The sequence below is a fragment of the Oryzias latipes genome, chromosome 4 (genome assembly GCF_053564925.1).
Source record: "Oryzias latipes strain Hd-rR chromosome 4, Olatipes_Hd-rR_3.1".
Lineage (NCBI taxonomy): Eukaryota > Metazoa > Chordata > Actinopteri > Beloniformes > Adrianichthyidae > Oryzias > Oryzias latipes.
The window spans coordinates 12,613,686-12,624,243 of NC_136240.1; positions in this window are offsets into that span (position 1 = coordinate 12,613,686).

Consider the following 10,558-nt stretch of genomic DNA (forward strand, 5'->3'; position numbering starts at 1 on the left):
TTTTTTTTCTCTATGTGTAGATTTTTTTCTTTTTACATTACAAACTACTACACTTTTTTTTAAAAAACAAGAATAGTATTTTGACAGTTATTTGCATATAAGTCAACAGAGTGGAAAGTAAGCTGGTGGAAAATCCACCTGGTGAAGCCAAATCATGTTTGTGGATCCTTTATGTAAGTCAGCCTTGCGAAAGTCCACATACTCAGGAAGAAATATATCTCCTTTTCTTAAAGCTACAAGAAAAAGAAAAAAAAACTGCAAGAAAAAAAAACAGGTTTCTGCTGCATTTTATTTCAAAGCAACTTTAAACAAATACTTTTGAGTAACCCAAACGAAAAACGCGTGCTTGTCCGAGAATACTGCTGTGTAGAAATATGGCGCAGTAGATCTGCTTTTGTTTTCAGGAAGTGTCAGGACGCAAAACCATAACGTTAAAAGGTTTGCTGTTGCAGGTACAAGTTCTCTTCTGGTCATTAACACAGATAAATAACCACAAATAATTAATAAATTATTCAGTGGAAACAGACAATTCAAAGTAAACTAACTTCTTGTTTACATAACATTGTTATCCGACACCCGTGTCGGATAACAATAGGGAACCTTATTTCACTAATTCATAGTAAAGTTTGAAGTGTCGTATAAATGTGTTCAAATAATATATATTATATGAATATTGCAGCATTGCAAGTTTGCGATTATTTGAATAAAGACGTCTCCTAACCCATTGTTCTTCATGTTTACCAAACAGGGATAGGCACTTTATGTTTTATACCGCAACCTTTTCTGATGCCTCACGCCAGAAATATGACGTCATCTCTTGTACAAACAACTTGCTTTTTATACTTCTGTATTTTATTGTTTCTCCTCTATGGGTATGCGAGCCTGCATGGATCTGCTGCTGCTCTTTTACTGGGATTTTAATTTGAAGGGTGTAAATGTTGATCAAACATGAGGTTAAGTCATGTTGGGTTGCATTTCTTGTGTATTTTTCTCACCTTTGTAACGAGCAGTCCTCAAGTTCTTCTTTTTTGTGAAGCTGGAAGAGAACTGAAAGTTTGGATGCATGCTCCCCCCCTCCTCCCATTCATTTGTTCCTATTACTTGATCCTCCTGTTGGTTACGTGCACCCTCTATATTTTCACAATAAACAAAAAAATTCACAGAAATTGTACGTGTTAGTTAGTTACTCATGTTGTTTTGTGTGACTTTAAGTCTGCTCCATGAGATTGGAAAGCAATCATGAGATCATCAGTCACAGGAAGTTAGTGCTGGGTTCCACTGCAGAACTAAAGAGTGTGGGTTTGTGCCAAGATAGTTTCACATTTATCTCTGAGCAGTTTCCTACAAAATAACTTTCAAAGAAATAGCAATATTAGAAATAGAAATATTCTCAGCATAAATATTTTGAAGTACACTATGCCACAATGTTGGGTCACCCAGAACTTCATAACAGTTTTCAAACTGAGATTAGTTTAAACATAAGTTTAAAAACCAAAGTTGCCTAACTTCCTGGTTTCAGAGCAGCAGTTTTGTGGTGAGTTCATCTCAGGTCCCCTCCTTTGAAAAGTGGAACAAGCTGTAGCAGAGAAACTGCGAGGATCAAATAACCTTAAGGACATTTTCTGCTCGATTCTCATTTACATTTGATCAGAGTTGCATATGCCTGGTGCAGTTGTCTGATCTGAGCTAAACTTAGCCACAGCACATTTACTCTTTCTGTGTGATTGGTGCCTTTTTGAATTTTCTTTTTTGGGTTTTGTTTTCCTTTCTGTTCAGCTAATGTTCTTCTACCAGACACAGACTCAGGGAGGCAATAAATGTATTTTTTTAATCACAGATTCTGCAAAAAGATTTTCACTTTGGTCCCACCTCACCACATGACAGTCTCCCAGGCCTCCTCTGAATCATCCAGATGGTTTTGGAGAACTTTCCATGGGCTTGGACATGTGCTGCCTTAAGCGGGGGGATATCATTGACCAGTTTCCTTGTGTATTTCTAGTCTGTTTTTTCATTGTTCCAAAATTATTTAAACCCCAAAAGAAGAGATCCTTAGGCAGAGGGAGATTTTCTGGAATGTTGGATGTCTTGTTTTTGGCAAAAACTTGTTCAAACAGGTCTGCAACATCATAAGTTCTTTAGAAATCAGTCATTGTGAGTTTCTGAATGCTGTTGGACCTCTTGTGACGCCCACTGTGTAGTGCCAAAGGCAGCCAGTTCCTACTAAGAAGTGCATCCCCATCGCTATCTGACTCATTTAATATTTTAAAAAGTGTTTCCACTGCAGTATTGTGAAATGTGTCCATTTCTGCATGCCTCAAAAACCCCTTCCCCCAAGCGCAAATATTTTATTTTATTTGATCAATGCAAGTTTTTTCAAAATTGTCGTTGTCCCATTAGGCAACTTTTTATTGCAAATCCGATTTCCGCAAATTCATAGTCAATGGAAACGCAGCTCATGATGAATAGTACAAACCTCTCATCTGTGTAACCCTTGTGCTATCCTAGGCACTTTAACATTGGGAGTTGGGTCATCTAGACCCACTAGACAGTGCTCTGAACCTTTTTTCTTCATTGATTTGTGAACCTCACTGGTGTCCATGGATTACATGAAATCTTTCCACCTTTATCCACCTTTGTCATGGTAGGAATAACACGTCAATGTAAGGGTGGGGTCATAGGATAGCACAAGGGTTAAGTGGAACAACTTTGTAATTGTCAACTATTTTTATGCCCCTCTAACCATGTTGTTCCTTAAAGTTGTTGAATTTTCCTGTTGTTGGAAAGGAACATATTTACAGAATAATGCAAAATATTATTTCCAAAATGTCAATTTTATTGTTACATATTTTCAAAAATGAGAAAAAAGGCTTTGTTTGTCAAACCTGAAATACAAGGAAATTGGAAAGTGGCTAAAAGTCAGATTTTTATTTCATTCTGTGAAAAAGTTTTTCTCTTAGTTTAATATTTTTTGTTTTTACTTATGACCAAAGGTTATATTTTAAGGTTTTCTCTTCATTTGAATTAAATTCAATTCCATTTTAATTATATAGCCCAAAATCACAACAATAGTCGTCTCAACGGGCTTCATACCGGTAATTGTGTAATAAACATGAAATCAAAAGGATCATGTAGACATAGAATTCAACAGGAAAGTTCTAAACTTAACTAACTAAACAGACTAAATTCAACAGGGCATCCCCTCCCTTAGACCCTCCTTCGCGGTAGGGAAAAACCAAAAAAATTGATTCAAGCAAAAAATAAAAAAACCTCAGAGGTGTCCACATGAAGGAGGGATCTTCCACCAGGAAGGACAGCAGATATACCAGAATTCCTAGAGAAGAATTAGCTTATCTAACTCTAAAACTACATGTTTACATAGTGCAGCAGATGGGCTTCATCCATTTGGAGTTGGGGGACGGCTGGGGCCACAAGACGAGCCAGAGGCGAGGTCCACAGCCAAGTACAGGAGCACGGACGAGCCAAATGAAATCTGGAAGCCCGGAGGGGAGTGGGAAAGAGGGACAACATATGAAAACAGAGAGCTAAATGATGGATAAATGATAGAGGACAGAATACGGCACCACGCTCTCCCCAGCTTCTAATTTCTAGCGGGCCTGCTAACACCTAATTGTTAATTTTATAAATGTAACCGGCAGGTCGGCCTGTGACAGGTGCATGCCTGCTTGATTGGGGATGTAGTTCAGCTGTGTCTGCCCCTTTATAAGGAACAGGGAGTGAGTTGACAGACAGTGGCTGAAGTGCCTCTTGTTGGAGAATGTAGAACACCTTTTACTCATTTTTGTTCTGCTCTTTTAACTAGATGCTGTAAGCGGCTGGATGTGTTGCTGATGTCATGAGCCACTGCGTGTTCTTTACCCACCCTTTTTATACATTTTAATGTGTTTTAAAGTGGTGCTGTATTTATTGTGTGGTTGACTCTGATTTCTTTTTGTTGAGTCGGGCGCCGGTGTGTGTGGTGTTGGTGAGGGGGGGGCCCCTTGTGGCAGCGTCTTCCTCACGCCAGTTCCCTCACTGTATTTGTTTCCCTTTTAGTGTGTAGTGGAAAGTTTCTTTTGCACGTTTTTCTTATAGTGTGTGTGTGTGTGTGTGTGTGTGTGTGTGTGTGTGTGTGTGTGTGTGTGTGTGTGTGTGTGTGTGTGTGTGTGTGTGTGTGTGTGTGTGTGTGTGTGTGTGTGTGTGTGTGTGTGTGTGTGTGTGTGTGTGTGTGTGTGTGTGTGTGTGTGTGTGTGTGTGTGTGTGTGTGTGTGTGTGTGTGTGTGTGTGTGTGTGTGTGTGTGTGTGTGTGTGTGTGTGTGTGTGTGTGTGTGTGTGTGTGTGTGTGTGTGTGTGTGTGTGTGTGTGTGTGTGTGTGTGTGTGTGTGTGTGTGTGTGTGTGTGTGTGTGTGTGTGTGTGTGTGTGTGTGTGTGTGTGTGTGTGTGTGTGTGTGTGTGTGTGTGTGTGTGTGTGTGTGTGTGTGTGTGTGTGTGTGTGTGTGTGTGTGTGTTCTCAGCACGGAGTGGAGTGAGGTGCGCTGCTGCGTACTGGCTTAGTCCACGGCCTCTCCCCTCCCCTCCTGCACGGGCGGTCGGCTCTGCCTTCCTGTTTTTATTCCTGCCTCTCCCTTTTATTTATCTGTGTACTGATAATCGGAGTAAAACTGCACTTTTAGATTTTAAATTGTTCATTAAAATTAAATTTTTATAAGCTTTTATTGTCTCAGCCATTTTTGTTTTGGTGGCTCCACTCTGCACTGGCGGTACCTTGGTCACATAGTTTAATTCAAACATGTAAACAGTAAGTTAAATATTCTCTGATTACTAGCTAGTCTGACAATAAGCCTGTCCAAAGAGGAATGTTTGAAGCCTAACTTTGAATGTAGAAACTGTTGGCCTCTCTTACATGAGCTGGGAGCTTTTTTCCATAAGTACTGTAATTTTAGAAATAATAGGAACCACATGCAGTCCTGCATTTTGGGAGCGAAGTGTTCTGTTTGGGTGGTTAGGCTCTATGAGATCTTTAATACAGGATGGGGTCATACCTTATAGGTTAGCAGGAGGATTTTGAACTTAATTCTACATTCCATGAGGTGAAGCTAACACATGAGTAGTGTGTTCAGACTGCTCAAAGCTGGTGCAGCACCATTTTCTTTCCAACTTACAGGTTACTTGTTTAAGAGAACATGTTTTAGCATTAAACCACAGTGCTACTCAGTTTTGTCTAAGAAGCTAAGGTTTCAAAGGGGCAACAACATTGAGTGTTCTCCAGAAGACTTGCAAGGCATCATTAACAAACTGGTCGTTTAAACTGCGACTGAAGCTTTGGGAGCTGTTCTCAAAGTATTTGCTCAGCATGTTACTAAGTATTGGCCTTAGGAACATGCTCAGGGGCAGGCGTGGTGCAGCGGTAGGGCAGTCAACCCATGATCGTAATATTGCAGGTTCAATTCCCGCCTTGCACACAGTCGATGCGCAGTCAACGTGTCCTTTGGCAAGACACTGAGCCCCACCTTGCCTCTGGTGGTAGGCGTGCCTTTGTTTGGCAGCGGAGCCACCAGTGTGTGAATGGGTCTGTGACTGTAAAGCCCTTTGGGCCTTGCAGGTAGAAAAGCACTATATAAGTATACACCATTACCATTTTATTGGTTTAACTGTGAATTTAAACTCAAACGGTCAGATAAGGTCCTTCTAAACTGTTTTTTCTTTCACTTGGGCAGTTGCATGTTCAAATGTAAACTGGAAGGTAATTAGAAAGTGATCTGAAAAGATGGGGTTATGAGGAAGGACACTCAGATGACTAATCTCTATACCATAAGTTAAATTTTTTTTACTAAGGTCTCATCCTTTTCCCTTTTATAGAGGCTAAAAGTATGAAATGATCTGTATTAAACCTTATTGTGCAACCACAAGACATAGCATATCTAACTTTGGAATTTGATTATAAATAAGATTATAAAAACAATTGCAATATTTCTGATTAAAACATGGACAAACTAGTGTTTTAAAAAGTCCTAAATACAGTTACGCAATGAAAAGATCTCAACAGGTTTGGCAAACAAAATTCCCATGACATACTCATGTTTCAAACATCGCTCTTGGTGTTTAATCAAAGTACCAACTGTCAAATACAGTACAGACCAAAAGTTTGGACACACCTTCCCGTTCATTTGAATGAGAAGGTGTGTCCAAACTTTTGGTCAGTACTGCATGTCTTAATGAAATTCATACAACACAGATCTTTGTAACATTAAGGAGGGCATCAACTATCTAGGCTACAGTTTCTTCCATTTTTTTCTGTAAAAGACATAAAAAAAAACTAATAACAAGCATGTATGCTCCTATTAAATAGTGCCATTCATTGATCCCAGCTCCTTCCCTCTAGCCAGCATTTGTTTTTCAGTTTTCTGAAAACAGGAAAAATGAGCTGCCAACAAAGAGAAACAAACATGACTTATATCATGTTGCTGCCTTGAAGGCCAGAACATGACCACACTGAACTGATGATGATCCTCTCCTCGCTGGAAAATGTATCTCAGTGATAACTCCAAAGGGTAATTCTGAATTTTGATGCCTTCACTGCAGAGCAAAGACCCTGCAGGTTATAGGAAGATTCATCAACAACCAAACAGATGCAACTAACTGACGATAAAATGACAACATCTTCACAAGTTAAACATTGTTTAAACCCTGAATTTATGTATAAAAAAATCACTCGTGTTTTTGTACTTTTTTGTGTAGATGCTAAGTTAAACTAATTCAGTGGTTTGATGGATATTTGCATCAATAGACGTAAAGGGGTTAAGTCAGTTAAAACCCTTGTGCTATCTTAGATGACCCCACCCTTACATTGACGTGTTCTCGTGTGTAATCCATGGACACCAGTGAAGATCACAAATCATTGAAGAAAAAAGGTTCAGAGCACTGTCTTGTGGGTCTAGATGACCCAACTCCCAATGTTAAAGTGCCTAGGATAGCACAAGGGTTACATTATGGTACACTTTGTACTGTTCCCTCACCCTTCCATATATGATGTAGTGTGTTGAGGTCTGGGGAAACACAAAACAACAGCAAACTCTGTCACTAACTCACTGTTAAACAAATGAAAATAACGTTTTGTTGATTTCAAAATAATTAAAATTATGGTCAAAAAACAAACAAAGCGCATCCAAAAACTCTTCCATTGGAAGACCCAATGACCCAGTTTTTTCCAATGTTTGTAGCTGTGATGTAGGTACTACAATCAGCAGGCCACAAGCTCCCTGCTCCGCTCCATTCTGCAGCTCAACAGTTTTGTTGCACCCACAATGTTATGTTTGGAATGTGAGGGGCTGTAAGCTAGAGAGCATGTAAACAGAAGGATGATGGGAAATGGGGGTGGGCTTACAGTGCCACCCACAACTCAGGGGTGAATTCCTAATGAACTCCTACCGCTCTGCAGAAACTATGTCCTCGAAAACAACACCAATTTTTTTTTTTTTTTTTTTTTTTGGGCTAAAAACTGCATCATCATAATGACAAAACAACCGGGAATGCTTTTAAAATAGATCAACAGATAATCGGAATGAGGCTTTAAGAGATCATAAAGTCTGAAATCTATTTATGAAACCAGTTGGAAGAACAGCTGCTTACATTCAGGAGGGGTTCAGATATGAAATAACTGCATGGAAGCCATTAACTTGTGTTATCCTAGGCACTTTACCATTGGGAGTTGGGTCATCTAGACCCACTAGACAGTGCGCTAAACCTTTTTTCTTCAATGATTTGTGAATCTCACTGGTGTCCATGGATTACATGAAATCTTTCCACCTTTATCCACCTTTGTCATGGTAGGAATAACACGTCAATGTCAGGGTGGGGTCATTTAAGACAGCACAATGGTTACAAATTGTCAATCTATATAAAAATTAAAAGCAAATTTAAGTGTGATATAATAAATAGTTACAAGGGTTAACAAGATTCAGTGATATGTACTTTTTTCCCTAAAAACTTTAGATCATAATTGATTGTTTTCAGTGCATGGGTTAAATTCTTGTAAAAAAAAAAAAAAATACTGTTTGTATAAGTTTAAGTTTGGATTGAATTGATAAAATGGTCTAGAACCTGATACATTTTTCATTTTCATCCAGAGTTTCTATTGAACTTTGAATATTGTGATTTATTGTTGTACTTCTGTTTATGATGCTTTTTTATTTATTTAATCACTTTGAAATTAATTAAATAAACAAAGCAAAAACAAACAAAAAAGTACCAGCCTGAAATGACGCCCACTTTCTTGTAGTGACACTATATTTGTAGAGAGCACAGTGGAAAGGTTAAGTGCCTAAAAAACACCTTTATGTTCGGATTGTTCCGTGTTACTCTGAGACCCAAAATTTGTTAAACTAAATGGAGCTTCTTGTGCTACAACAATTGCAAAGCAAACTTAAAAGGTCCCAGCTCATCCAGGTTCAGCAGAGTCATAGTGCTTCATGACAGGGACAGGCTGTTGAATTAAGCTGCATTTGTAATAGAACACCTTTGAATTTTCCTGCAACCCTCACATTTGCCTGCTCTGTATTAACCCTGAGAAGAGTGAAAGATAAGACGCGGTCCAGCAGGTTTTTTTGGTTTCGTGATTTCATACGGTTCAGGGAGTAGGTTTGTTCCTTCAGGCTTTTCCAGCTGCTCCACCGTCTGCAATTTTTTGAAATAAAATCAGTGTTGCGTGGAATTTCTGTACATTTATTCCTTTGACTTCCTTCTATCACTTGTGTTGCGACCTATCACATTTATTTGTGTGTGCTGCAGATGGTAGATGCAGCTTTTTTGTTTTGTTTATTTGCTTGATGTTATTGAATTTATTGCTCAAATATTATGTCACATGGCAAACCTGAGATATATCTATGTTTCTCGGTTTAGATTCCAACAAATTAATGAGGCAAGTAGTTCCTGTACCATCCCTTTCGTTGAAACCAGCAAGAAGAATTTGTCAGTGTTTCTTTTTGAAAACATACCTGGAAACAACTTTTTAAAAAGATTTTTTTTAGCATTTGTTTAATAGGAACATGGCTAAAATGTGAGTATGTCAGTGTCAGATTGAAACAAGACTGAACAGCTTCATTTGATTTGATGAAATGTATTTAAAAATCCCATGTGAACACAAATTATTCTTTTATTTTTTGAAAAAACTGAAATAACGTATCTTAACCTTGTCTTGTCTTAATTAGATCTTTTCCTGCGTCTGCTCAGCAGCAGAATCTTGAGATTGTCAAGAAAAAGGGTTATTTAAGAAAAACTAGTATACTATGAATAAAGCATTATAAATATAAAGCATTTAAAACTAGACTGTGCATTAATAAATTGGACTTTTTTAGCATTAGAGTCAAAAGGAAATTGCTTACCTATGCCCTAAAACCCCATTTGGTGATTTGAGGAAGTGCAACCTCTGCTACTTCATTGTTGGCTTTGAATATGGGGATGGAAGGTTGTGCAGTTCCTTGTTCCTCTATGTCAGCTCTTTTATTTTTATATCTGTTTAATTTTGATCCCTTATTTCCACATATGATAATTGTGGCACGTGCTTATGTCTTTATGTATTGTATTTTTTTGGTACTATATCTATCTTGACTGAGCATCTTCTGAGTCCTCGGCTGTTTTAAGTCCATCAGATCCATTCATTCAGAGAGATTCCTCTATGTTTATCATACGTTTTGTGGGTGTGTATTTCAGGTACAGCAGAGGATGAATGAAATGTTGACTGTGAATTTCTGTTTGTTTGACTTCTCAGTCACGAACTTCAGCCAAAGCTCTTATGCAAATTTAGATTTTTTATTTACAGCTTCATTACATTGGTAGGTTTTTGTTAATCAAATAATTTATAGGTTTTACATTTTCACGCATTTTGCATTTTTGTGCTGTTCTGCCTGAAAGATGCAGTCAGTCAAGTTTTTGGTTCATGGTTCATCTCAGTCCTTTTTCAGAGAATTCAAAGATTTTAAAACATTGTTTTGCCCTCAGCTGATATTTATATTTAAACTTCATCTGCTTTTTCACATCATGAATGGGAAAAAAAGGTAGAAAAATGTCGACTCCTGCTTCCTGCAGTTAAAATTTTCAACTATAACACAAAATGTAATGTATGCATTTAAAATTAAGAGATATAATACCAACGTAATGAGAGCTGTGGTCCACCAATCGGATGTTTAGACTGAAAGATCAGCTTGCACCCTGTGAGAACAGACCAGGTAAATAGAGAAATGTTTGACCTTGCAGCTGGCTGCACTGATTTTTTGCAAGGGGAAAAATCAAATCTAATGTCAGCTGCCTCAACTCGATGAGTATAACACATACTGGAGGAGTTTGACAAAGACAGACAGGATTGGGGCCTAGTAAGCCTTAACCCTTGTGCTATCTTAGATGACCCCACCCTTACATTGACGTGTTCTCCCTACCATGACAAAGGTGGATAAATGTGGAAAGATTTCATGTAATCCATGGACACCAGTGAAGATCACAAATCAGTGAAGAAAAAAGGTTCAGAGCTCTGTCCAGTGGGTCTAGATGACCCAACTCCCAATGTTAA